The sequence below is a fragment of the Azolla caroliniana genome, unplaced genomic scaffold (assembly GCF_043228905.1).
Source record: "Azolla caroliniana isolate FFs.n. ecotype wild unplaced genomic scaffold, voAzoCaro1.0.p SCAF_11, whole genome shotgun sequence".
Classification (NCBI taxonomy): domain Eukaryota; kingdom Viridiplantae; phylum Streptophyta; class Polypodiopsida; order Salviniales; family Salviniaceae; genus Azolla; species Azolla caroliniana.
In genome coordinates, this window is record NW_028230446.1 from 18,428,626 (window position 1) to 18,442,675 (window position 14,050).

Below are 14,050 nucleotides of genomic sequence, written 5' to 3' on the forward strand. Positions count from 1 at the left end.
GATCCGATTCGGCGCGAAAGTCCTCAGTGAACGGCAGCAAGGATACGCCCAGGTTAAACGCGAACTCTGGGGTATTGTTTCGGCGGTTAAGGCCGACAAAGACTACCTGATAGGGACAGAAGTGATCATCGAGACGGATTGCCTGCCGATTCTCGGTATGGTTTCCGGATGCGCGACTCCGGATCTGGCGATGCTCAGGTGGATAGCGTACATCAAGTCCCTGGACCCGGAAATACGACACATTTCCGGGAAAGACAACGCCATGGCCGACATGCTTTCGAGGGCGAGGTTCGACGACGAGGGCGGCATGGTTTCGGAAGACGAAGAAGTCGGCGTGGATTTCTTCGAGGCGGCATACATAACGACCGACGGGATGAGCACTCCGGCGCTTAATGAGTTCGACGCGAGCAAGTACGACGGGGAGTGGCTGCAGATCGGCGGGTTTTTGAAGACAATGACGCCCGATGCGTCATGGACGAAGGACGAGGCCAACCGGATCCGGAAGAAAGCATATCGATTCTTTCTCCGAGATGGGCATTTGTGGAAGCACCCGAAGAAGAGGAACGGCGTCCCGCTCCGGGTGGTGGCGATGAAGGAAGAACAGGAGGAGCTACTGGCGGCCTACCACGACAGCCCTTGGGCTGGACACCGTGGAACGTGGGCGACATTTGAGAAGCTGAAGGGGAAGTACTGGTGGCCGGGATTGTACCAGGACGTGCATCGGTTCGTGACAACTTGCGAGAGCTGCCAGATGCACTCCATAGTCCGACATCGAGACGAGCTTCACCCTACGTACCCTCCGGCCATCCATTTCAAATGGATGGTGGATCTGGTGACGATGCCGATGGGGGTAGGACAGATGCGGTATCTGGTCCTAGCGCGGGAAGACCTGACGAACCAGGTGGAAGGCCGAGCCCTTCAGAACAAGACGACCGCGGCCGTGTGTCGGTTCCTGATCGAGGACGTGATATGCCGGTACGGGTGCGTCGGGAAGATCGTGGCTGACCGAGGGGAGTTGGACGCCGAGGAAGCCGCGGAGCTGTTCGATCGGCTGGGAGTCAAACTCTCGCTCACCACTGCGTACAACCCGGAGGCGAATGGAAAGGTGGAGCGCGGACACGGGCCGATCGTTAAAGCGCTGGTTCGGGCATGCGGAGGCCAAGTCGGTAACTGGCCGCGACTTCTACCTTATGCTTTGTGGGCCGACCGGACTACGCACAGTTCGGTAACCGGGTACATGCCGACAGAGCTCATGTTCGGCCAGGGGCCGATCATGCCGATGGAACGAACAATCTCCTCATGGGCAACGGTCGACTGGAGGGACGAGATGAGCCGGGAGGAGTTGTTGGCAGCGCGTATACGACAACTCGAACGGAGACCGGAGGACGTGGAGACGGCTGCAGAAAGGATCCGAGTGGCGAGGATAAAGAACAAAGCCAGGTTCGACCGAACGCACCGACTCCGACCGAAGAAGATCGAACAAGGTGACTGGGTGCTCGTCTACGACAGCAGCCTCGACAACCAGCACCGAGCAACGCGGAAGTTCGCACGGAGATGGTTCGGGCCGTACACGGTACAAAGCGCCAACGACAACGGGACGTATCATCTGGCGGAACTCGACGGTACGAGAATAGCGATACCCGTGGCCGGGAAGAGGATCAAAGCTTTCAAGAAGCGGCACGACGACGAACCCGACCTGATTCTCCTGGACAGCAGCGACGACCGATCCGAGGCCGAGGAAGGGCCGGCAGGCGAAGAGTAAAGGCGGGCCGGTTTTCTCCGTGCCAACTTAATTTGGCGCATGCCGGTGGATGCGCGGTTAGGTGGGGGCGGATGTCGTGAAGAAAACCGCCCACAAGAGGAATCGGAGGAACAAGGCGTGGGAAACGGCTCTACACACACCCGCACGCCAAGAAGTACCTAAGGACGAAGTAGGTACATACGAGGATCCTAGGTGGGTAGATTCGGTTGGTATGCAGTTAATGCCAAACGGCCTCTTGACGGGCTATAAAAGGAAGAGGAAGACTAGAAGTGGTGGTATCTCGCGCGGAGAGGTCGAAGTGCTGCCAAACCGATTTCGGAGCTTCTCTCTCACTCCTGCCTTCTCTGTCTTCTGCTCCATCGCGTACCTGTGCAGGTTTCGAGGAGGCTTGCGCTGTTCCGTGGAACGCCCCGAGCGCGTCCTGCAGCACCTCCGACCTGTTTTCCCTTTCTGTGCGTCGCAACATACAGGGGTCGGCATCTGTTCGCCGCCCTGTTCGTTTTCGTTAGTATCTATTTCGTGCCCCACCGTGGGTTGTAATACTTTAGTCTGTTATTTTCTTGCATTCATAAGTACATATCTTTCGTTGTTGCGTCCATCTGCGTCGGCGTTTATTTGTGATCTCTGTTTGTTGGGCCGTGTCCCTATGCAATCCTCGGTTCTGTGTAATCGGGTCTCTCTCTCTTACTCCTCTCTCTCCTGCTCTTCGGTCCAAGACCCCCGTGGTCCCTCCTCCTTTCTGCACGCAAGGGCGTAGCAACCCCCACAACGTGCAACAACTTGAACCAACTGTTGTGTCATTGCAACAATAGGGACCAAGCATTGAAGGGACCCCCAAAGAACCCAAGATCGGTCTTCTTATGAAGTTCGATGGAATGCAATCATAGTTTAGAGGATTTCTTAATCATGTAAGTTTGGTGATTCAAATGCATCCTTCTTGATATCCCACTGATGCATCACGAGTCGGACTAGTAGGCACGCTACTTAGTGGAACAACTTTGGCATGGTTCGCCCCTTTGTTAGAAAAAAGCTCTCATTTGTTAAATAATTTTGAGGAGTTTATCAGTGAGTTTAAACAACTTGAACCAACTATTGTGTCATTGCAACAACAGGGACCAAGCACTGAAGGGACCCCCAAAGAACCCAAGATCAGTCTTCTTATGAAGTTTGATGGAATGCAATCATAGTTTAGAGGATTTCTTAATCATGTAAGTTTGGTGATTCAAATGCATCCTTCTCGATATCCCACCAATGCATCACGAGTGGGACTAGTAGGCACGCTACTTAGTGGCACAACTTTGGCATGGTTCACCCTTGTGTTAGAAAAAGGCTCTCCTTTGTTAAATAATTTTGAGGAGTTTATTAGTGAGTTTAAAGCATGTTTTGGAGATACCGATAGCATTAGGACAACAATCAACAAAATCCGAAGATTGCGTTGTCGTGAAGATTTTCGGCAATAGTGTGAAAATCCCATAAAACGTACGAAATCGAGTATGAATCACATAGTACAATAATTGTGAAGATAACATTTTAAATAGATTTAATATCTAAGTACAAAATGATGGAGGTTTCGAATGCACTTTATTACACGAGAAACGGACAACTAAATGTCAAGATATGAGGGTATAAAGTTTGTGAAAGGAAAAGAGAAAATTGTGAGATATCCCACATAGGTACGACATATACAACTCTCATCATATATAAGGTGGAGCAAAAGATATTATCTTTGTGTCTATGTGTGGAGCATAGAGAGTTCAAGGTAACTTGAATTAAGAATGGAGGTGGGATAACTACTCGTAAAGGGTTTTGGCCAACCAAAACCGGACCGACGATGGAGCCGGTGATCCGACGGCAATCCGGTGATGGTATCCGGCGAACCGGCGTCCGACGACTAGATAATACAAGGAGGGCAAGTAAGGATTCAAACCTTGCACCTCCAAGTTAGGAGTCAATTGGCTTACCATTAAGCCATGCTATTTAGTTGAAATTATATTTCTATCATTGTACTTTTACATGTAAATTCTCATACATGAGAGCTAAAATGAGTGACATGGTTATCATGCACCACATGTAAAACATAAGCGCCAAATGGCAAACATGCAATGTATGCATGTCTTGTACCCTCACATGCATCATATGCATAAGAGCATCTATAAAAGAGGGAAGGGGGAGGAGAAAAAACACGGTTTTTTTTTATTATGAAATTAAGAAGAAGAAATTCGTTATCAAATTGATGGTGTAACTTGTTTCTTAAATCCAAAGATAAAAAGTTCAATCGATCTTTCTCAATCGTTTAATCTCAACTTCTCTCTTTCCCAATCTATCTTAAGTACTTTCTCACCAAAGCTTGTATCGACTCTAAATCCTTCTGGTTCAGAACCCCGGCGGTTCCGCCTCACGATCCGCGCGTAGTGACGGATCTTCACGACATAATTAAGTGGTGAACCCGACGTGAAAGAGGCGGTAGGAAGGATCAAGTCGAGATTAATACTTGGAGATGGCGTCCTCAAGCAACCAAGCAGGAGAGATCGAAAGGATGATGCTAATTGTCGAGCAAATGATGAGATCTCGGGACAACGAAGCGAGCGTGGAGAAGGCTGTCGATCGTGTCGTAGAGCTCGAGGGCCAATTCGATGGAAGGAACGTTACGAAGTTCCTTGATGCATATAGAAGGGAGATGAATCAGAGGGACGTGTCCGAGGCACGTCAAATCGTAAGCTTCAAGAGAGTTGTCGCCAACAACATCCAAAGACGCGTCATCGAGCTTCAAGAAGGTAAGACAACATGGTCCGAGTTCGAGAAAACGATACTAGCGGAGTTCGTGACTGAAGACTCAACGAGGATGACTCGACATGCCTTGATGAAGTGGATAGAGAAGAAGAATAAGAAGATGAGCGTCTCGAGGGTGTACGACGAATTCGACCATATGTTTAGTCGTCTCCCCAATACGGACCAAGTGTTGCTTGAAGAGGACAAGACTTTGTACTTCTTGAAGGCCGTGGACATAAAGGATAGACGGGAGTTGGGGACTCTTCTCGAAGATGATACCCAAGCAAATGGGCTCGTAGTGGACTGGATCGTGGTGAAGCGGGCATGCAATAGGCTCGACAAGCGTCGCCAATGGGTTGATGACACTGACTTGACAGCATCAACTACCACGGAGAAAGCAAGACCGCCGAAAGTAGCTGAGCCGCCAAGACAAAGTAACGTGGAAGAAAAGAAGATTGATGACGACATCATTGAAGAGCTAGCGAAGAAGTTCGAGAAGGTCACGCTAGCCAACATGAATCGTCGGGGGCCTAAAGGAAAAGAACCCTTTAGATGCGTGTGGTGCGATAGCATGGACCACATGAGAAGGGATTGTGCGAGCCTTCGAGAGGCGATTCGACAAAATATCGTATACATAGAGGACAACATGATCTGCTCAAGCGAGACTAGAAGACCTTTTGAGCAGCAAGCTCAACCGGAGCCGGATCGGCTGAATAAGCCAGAGCCGGTAAGCGAGACGGATCGGGCGAAACGGATCGGTATGACGGTGAGCAACCGAACCGGCAAGTAGTGGAGGCCGGGTGCAATCCGTAACCGGAAGTCCAATTGGATGCCTAGTATAGGATAGACTACTAGGTAGCTATAGTCTCGTAGTAAGTGTCAGATGATCGTGTGAGCATTGAAGTACATGGTACTTCTGTCAGTCCCAAGAGGACTTGTATAAATAGTGCTACTTAGCACAGTGTGTATACAGTGTCTTGACATAATTTTGAAATTGTGTTCTGCTCTCTCTGTCTCTCTCGCTCTCTCTCTCTCTCTCTCTCTGTGTGTTGTTCTCTGTTTTACGCTTCCGCAAACACTTACGTTTACAAGACCCCTACGGGTGAATTTCGGAAGAGGAGGAATGAAGAAATCTATGGAGGATGCTGATGCGACTCATGTGGATGCGATGCACTATGCTGCGTCGGCCGGAATAAGAGTCGGGAAAGACAAGACTGAAGCTGCTAGAGCGGGAGCAAAGTTTTGGACTTCCGTTCTCGAATATGAGAAGAAGGAAAAAGTCACATCGAACGAGGTAGAGCTTGCGGACCGAAGCGTGCAAAGCATAACCGGGTGGTCGGATCCGGTGGACGACAACACCATACTCACAGAGGTGATGTGCGACAACCACGAGGTGTTCGTCGAAGAAAAGAGAAAGAGAATAGAAGAGCAAGGCCCATCAAAAAGACATGAAACAAGGAACGCGAAAAAGAAGGACGATGCGGAGACGAGTCGACCTTCACAAACGAAGGAACGAGAATCAAGCCGAAAAGGGGAGCCGAGCATACGAGTTGAAGAAACGGTTCGGCCCGTGAAGGTTGGTGTCGAAGACCCCGCTTGGAGGACAAGGACTATACCTACCTATAAGCTAAGGTCGGACATAGAGAAGACGACGGACCTAAAGAAGATTCTCGAAGAACGAGTTCTTGATAGCCACGTAACTTTGTCCTTGAGGGAATTGCTTGGCATTACGAAGGAGTTCCATGACACGATTGTGGACCTTGTAAAGAGAAAGAGACAACAATCGGACGAGGAAGAAGAGATGCCGCAAAAAGCAAAAACGAATGCCATAACGATGGCAAGAGACGAAATCGATGAAGATATGGTGGACAGCCACTACACTCGACCTCATTGGGTACGAGCGACAACGGAGACGCCGGTGAAGATCGGGGAGAGGAAAGAGACCGTGGTAGCCTTGATCGACCACGGCTCGGAGATCAACCTCATGTCAACCGACTTCTACAAAAAAGGAAGATGGCCAATCAATACAAACCACGGATGGAAGATTCGCGCGGCAACAAAGTCTACGGAGGATTTGTACGGAGCTTGTCCCAATGTCAAAGTCACGATCGGGGATGTGGAGATGGATCAACACTTCTTCGTACAAGAATCGGCGTCGTATCCTGTCATCCTAGGGAAACCTTATATCACATCATCTCGGATGGAGACCAAAGTGTTCGATAATGGAGCAGCCTTCGCACGAATAAAGAGTCTTGACAACCAAAGATCGGTCCAATTCCTAATGGTGCGAGCCAATCATGAAAGGAATCGAGATAGTCTCGGGGCGAATCCTCGGATTTTTAGAGGGGACTATTGAAGCATGGGGCACAAATAGTCCGAGCAATCACAAGACCCCACAAGAAAGAAGCTTGTGTGGATTGTGAGGAGAAGCAACATGTGTCACACCTAGTGGCGCATGTAAACTAGTACTACCCGACAAGAAGCACAAGCGCCGGATACAAGAATTCGAGAAGATGCTGAAAGAAGAGAACATAATAGAAGAAGGAGAGTTTGTGACTCATATTATGGAAGAAGCCTCATTTAACGACACCATCGGCGAAATCGAGGACGTCGTGGACTTGAGCTATCTTCACAACCAACGCGTGATTTCGGTTAACTCCGTCAACATGTACGCTATCATCGATGAATACCGTCGTGGCATCTCGATGAAGGAAGCTGACATCAACACAAAATATAAAACGGTGGATAAGAAGATCAAGCCAGTTGCGGTTCCGCTACCGGAAGATAGCTGGCAAAAGATGAAGGAAGTCGCTAACGATCCAAGCTTAAGAGATCTGAAGAAGATAGGTCATGTCTTCACCAAAGAGACGAAGGGGAAGCTACGAGTTGGAAAGGAGTATTTCCTTCTCCCTGAAGAGGAGCGAATGTTTCGCGATATGCTTGAGAGACATGGGAAGGCTTTCGCATTCTTCCCACGAGAAATCGGATGCGCCGACCCAAAGGTTATAGAGCTGATGGTGATCTTCACGGTGCCTCATGTGCCTTTGAATTTGAAACCGATACCGGTTCCGAGAGCACACCTTCCGAAGCTGATCGAGCTCTTAAAGGAGAAGGTGAGTATGGGAATTCTAGAACCGTCGAATGCTCCTTATTCCAATAGGTGGTTCACGGTGCTGAAGAAGAATGGATCATTGCGATTCATCCAAGATCTTCAACCCGTCAACAAGGTGACAATTCGAAATGCCGGAATCGGTCCGAGCGTGGACGAATTTGCCGAAGCGTTTGCGGGCCGGTCCATCTACTCCATTGGCGATCTCTACTCCGGATATGACCAATTCCAATTGGCGATCGATAGTCGGGACATTACAACCATGAGGACTCCGATCGGGCTTGTGCGGATGTGTACCTTACCCCAAGGCGCAACGAACTCGGTGGCTCATATGGTGAATGCCATGAATAAAGTCTTGAAGGATTGCATTCCGGACATCACGATGCCATTCTTGGATGATATTCCGATAAAAGGATGTTCGGATGAGGAGAAAGATGAATCGAAAGATAAGGAAGGTTGTAGAAAGTTCGTTGCGGATCATATGAAAGATTGCAAGAAGGTGCTTCAAAGGCTCGAAGATGCGAATTTGACATTTTCGGGAGAAAAATCCGCATTCGGGCAACCGGAGATCTTGGTGGTAGGTCACTTGTGTGGAGCATACGGCTGGAAGCCCTCGCCATCCAAAGTGAACGCAATCCAAGACATGAAAGAAGAATGCGAAAACCAAACGGAGGTTCGAAAGTTACTTGGAGCGTGCGCGTTTTATCATATATGGATTCCTCACTACGCTCATGTCGCCGAACCGTTATATGGACTACTAAAGAAAAGAATAAAGTTTGAATGGCGAGACGAGCACATAGAGGCGATGCGAAGATTAAAGAAACTGTTTCTTGAAGCTCCGGCACTAAGGAAGGCCGACTATGCCGAAGGGAAACCAATTTACGTGACCGTAGATACGAGCCCAACCGGAATCGGGTGGGTCATCAATCAAGAAGGTGAAGATAATGCGCGATATGCCGTCCGGTTCGGAGCAAAGGTTCTCAGCGAACGGCAACAAAGATATGCCCAAGTCAAGCGGGAACTTTGGGGTATTGTGTCGGCAGTGAAGACGGACAAAGATTACCTGATCAGGTCAGAAGTGATAATAGAGACAGATTGTCTCCCAATTCTCGGAATGGTCTCGGGATGTGCGACCCCAGATCTTGCTATGCTAAGGTGGATCGCCTACATCAAGTCTTTAAACCCAGAGATCCGTCACATTGCAGGGAAGAAGAACGCCATGGCTAACATGCTGTCAAGGGCAATATTTTCAAATGAAAGTAACATGGTTTCGGAAGATGAAGATGTCGCCCTCGACTTCTTCAAGATGGCTCGATTGTCAGCGGAAGACCAGGACACACAAACCCTCCACGCCTTCAAAGAGAACGAGTACGAAGGAGAGTGGTTACTCATCGGTAGATTCCTAAGAACATTGACGGCAGATGCTTCGTTGACAAAGGAGGAGGCCCTACGAATCCGAAAGAAAGCTTACCGATACTTCTTGAAGGGAGGATTCCTTTGGTGACATCCAAAAAGAAGGACAAGAATACCACGTCGAGTGGTGGTAAAGAAAGAAGAGCAAGAGACGCTGATGACCGAATTCTACGAGAGTGCTTGGGCAGGTCATAGAGGAACATGGGCGACGTTCGAAAAGTTGAAGGAGAAGTACTGGTGGCCAAGCATGTATAAAGATGTACTCCATTTCATGTCCATATGCGATACTTGCCAAGTATATTCAAATATACGTCATCGTGATGAGTTAAAGCCGACATACCCACTCACCATACACTTCAAATGGATGGTGGATCTGGTCTCGATGCCAATGGGAGTGGGACAAATGAAGTACTTAGCGCTGGCAAGGGAAGACTTGACAAATCAAGTGGAAGGACGAGCCTTGACAAATAAGACGACTTCAGTCGTTTGCAAATTTCTACTTGAAGATGTTGTTTGCCGATATGGATGTGTAGGGAAGATAGTGGCCGACTGAGGGGAGTTGGATGCGCACGAAGCGACGGAGCTCTTCGAAAGACTAGGCGTGAAGCTCTCCCTCACGACTGCCTACAATCCGGAAGCAAATGGGAAGATCGAGCGAGGGCATGGACCTATCGTTAAAGCCATCGTACGGGCATGCAACGGTCGAGTCGGGAATTGGCCACGATTATTACCCTATGCCTTGTGGGCCGATAGAACGACACATAGCTCGGTCACAGGGTATATGCCGACAGAGCTTATCTATGGACAAAAGCCGATTATGCCCATCGAAAGGACGATCGCCTCATGGGTAGCGATACCGTGGGAGAACGAGATGAGCCGAGAAGAGTTATTAGCGGCGCGGATAAGGCAACTTGAAAGAAGACCTGAAGATTTAGAAAAAGCGCAAAAGATGATGAAGGCAGCCCGAGTAAAGAACAAAGTTCGATTCGACAACACGCATCGGCTTCGTCCCAAGAAGATTGAAGAAGGGGATTGGGTTTTGGTTTACGACAGCACCCTTGACAATCAACACAGTACAACAAGGAAGTTCGCAAGAAGATGGTTCGGGTCGTATGTGGTGACAAGTGCCAACGATAATGCCACATACCACCTTGCGGAACTAGACGGATCAAGGTTGGCCGTACCCATTGCGGGAAAAAGAGTAAAGATTTTCAAGAAAAGACAAGACAAGGATCCTGACCTCGGTTACCTCGACGATGAACATAATGGGGTGGATGAAAATGAAGACATGGAGGAATCTAATTGATCATCGTAGCCGAAATCTCACTTTCTCTCTTCTTGGCACGTACCGGAGGACGTGCGGTTTGGTGGGGGTGGATGTCGTGAAGATTTTCGGCAATAGTGTGAAAATCCCATAAAACGTACGAAATCGAGTATGAATCACATAGTACAATAATTGTGAAGATAACATTTTAAATAGATTTAATATCGAAGTACAAAATGATGGAGTTTTCGAATGCACTTTATTACACGAGAAACGGACAACTAAATGTCAAGATATGAGGGTATAAAGTTTGTGAAAGGAAAAGAGAAAATTGTGAGATATCCCACATAGGCACGACAAATACAGCTCTCATCATATATAAGGTGGAGCAAAAGATATTATCTTTGTGTCTATGTGTGGAGCATAGAGAGTTTAAGGTAACTTGAACTAAGAGTGGAGGTGGGCTAGCTACTTGTAAAGGGTTTTGGCCAACCAAAACCGGACCGGCGATGGAGCCGGTGATCCGGCGGCATCCGACGGCAATCTGGAGACGACATCCGGCGAGGCACCAGTAACCGATGGCATCCGGCGACGGTATCCGGCGTCCGGCGACTAGATAAATAAATATATAAATATATATACATATTTACATATACAAGGAGGGCAAGTAAGGATTCAAACCTTGCACCTCCAAGTTAGGAGTCAATTGGCTTACCATTAAGCCATGCTATTTAGTTGAAATTATATTTCTATCATTGTACTTTTACATGTAAATTCTCATACATGAGAGCTAAAATGAGTGACATGGTTATCATGCACCACATGTAAAACATAAGCGCCAAATGGCAAACATGCAATTTATGCATGTCTTGTACCCTCACATGCATCATATGCATAAGAGCATCTATAAAAGAGGGAAGGGGGAGGAGAAAAAACACGGTTTTTTTTTATTATGAAATTAAGAAGAAGAAATTCGTTATCAAATTGATGGTGTAACTTGTTTCTTAAATCCAAAGATAAAAAGTTCAATCGATCTTTCTCAATCGTTTAATCTCAACTTCTCTCTTTCCCAATCTATCTTAAGTACTTTCTCACCAAAGCTTGTATCGACTCTAAATCCTTCTGGTTCAGAACCCCGGCGGTTCCGCCTCACGATCCGCGCGTAGTGACGGATCTTCACGACAGCGTCAAGGTAATTGGCCTACCTCAGCTTATGCTACGGATTTCCATCTTCTCACCACCGATATTCCTTGGGATGACCAAGCATTGATGGAGCAATTTCTCTATGGCCTATGTAATGACGTCAAGGATTTACTCTTGACTTTCCCCGAAGAACCAAAGTTGCTCACAGAAGCAATCGGTCGAGCAGTATGATGCAATAATCACCTTCTCGAACGATGTTCGAAACGTCAGTTCCAAATGCCAAGGACAAGATTAGAGCCCACCTATGCCTTAGTTGTAACAAAACCTTTTCCAAGGGAGTCATATAATGCGTCTTTGGCAAATACTCCAACACCAATGGAAATCGACACCACACGTCGTCATGAACCATTATCGAAAAAGGAAAAGCAACGACGCCGAACAAATCGACTATGTCTATATTGCGGTGGACCGGGGCATATTGGAGTAAATTGTCCCCATAGGCCAAGAGGACAAGTAAATCAAGTAATCGTTAGTATTAAACCGGAGTCTATTTCATTAGGAATGTCTAATGATCCTAGTAGTCCAAGTTTATCCAATAAATTTGAAGTCCTTAATCAACTAGGAGAAGAGTTAAACAATTGAGTCCACCCAAAATAGGAGCCATTTGGTTGGACAGCCCTGAACCTGTGCAACCCATTAGTGGTTCCATTCCCTCGAAGCAAGTTAGCAAGGTGTTCTTAGCTCAAGTAGCACTTAGTACTAAAAGTAATCCTCCAGTACATGTCTTAGCACTCTTCGATTCCGGAGCCAATTCTTGTTTCATGGATAGGAATTTTGCCCAAGTTCATCAGATATCCCTAAGAAAGCTTCCTTGGCCAGCTTCTATAGTAGCCATTGATGGTCGTCCCATTGCTTCTAAAAATATCGTAGAAGAGTCAGAGTCGGTTCGTGTTGTCATTTTGGCGTGTGAAATATCATTTAATATAATTAGTAGTCCAAAGCATCCAATTGTCTTAGGGTTACCATGGTTTGAATTACACAACCCCGAAATCGATTGGAGAACAAGAAAATCAGGTATCGTCAACCTCGAGGATCTACTCATAGAATTTCAACCATTTCGCTACATCAATTGCGTGAGGAAGGACGCAAGGAACCAAAGTTTGTATTCACAGTATCATGGAAACCTTCCAGTATCACTAGGGAGGAGTCAACAATTCAACTTCCGAAGAAGTATCACCATTATGCCGACGTTTTTGACAAGGTAAAAGCTAGTACTCTTCCTCAACATTGACTGTATGATTGTCCTATTAATTTACAACTAGGAAAAGAACCACCGTGGGGACCAATCTACAACTTGTCACAAAGCGAGCTTGAAGTTCTTCGAGCCTACATAGAGGAAAATATGGCAAATGGGTTCATTCGACATTCAAAATCTCCAGCTAGTGCACCCATCTTCTTTGTGAAGAGAAAGGATGGATCACTTTGCCTAGTCCTTAATTACCGTGGCTTGAATAAGGTCACCATTAGGAATAGGTATGCACTTCCTCTGAGCTTGAGTTTTCTAGAAAGGATTAATGGTGCAAAGTTTTTCCCTAACATCGACTTACGAGGAGCATATAACCTCGTACGGATCCGATCGGGAGATGAATGGAAGACAACTTTCCGCACCCAATATGGGCACTTTGAATATACAGTTATGTAGTTCAGCCTCACCAGTGCATCGACAGTTTTCCAACACATGGTAAATGATATATTCTGAGTTGGATAATCTACTAGTTTATTCAAAAACACAGGAGGAGCATGATTCTCATGTATAATTAGTACTAAAACGACTATGAGAACATGGTCTTTATGCAAAATTGTAGAAATGTAGTTTTGATTGTAAACAGGTGGAATTTCTAGGCTATGTCATCTCCTTGAAAAGAATCTCTATGGATCCAGCTAAGGTCGAAACTGTGTTAGAGTGGCAGATTCCACGTTGTCGTGAAGAAAACCGCCCACAAGAGGAATCGGAGGAACAAGGCGTGGGAAACGGCTCTACACACACCCGCGCGCCAAGAAGTACCTAAGGACGAAGTAGGTACATACGAGGATCCTAGGTGGGTAGATTCGGTTGGTATGCAGTTAATGCCAAACGGCCTCTTGACGGGCTATAAAAGGAAGAGGAAGACTAGAAGTGGTGGTATCTCGCGCGGAGAGGACGAAGTGCTGCCGAACCGATTTCGGAGCTTCTCTCTCACTCCTGCCTTCTCTGTCTTCTGCTCCATCGCGTACCTGTGCAGGTTTCGAGGAGGCTTGCGCTGTTCCGTGGAACGCCCCGAGCGCGTCCTGCAGCACCTCCGACCTGTTTTCCCTTTCTGTGCGTCGCAACATACAGGGGTCGGCATCTGTTCGCCGCCCTGTTCGTTTTCGTTAGTATCTATTTCGTGCCCCACCGTGGGTTGTAATACTTTAGTCTGTTATTTTCTTGCATTCATAAGTACATATCTTTCGTTGTTGCGTCCATCTGCGTCGGCGTTTATTTGTGATCTCTGTTTGTTGGGCCGTGTCCCTATGCAATCTTCGGTTCTGTGTAATCGGGTCTCTCTCT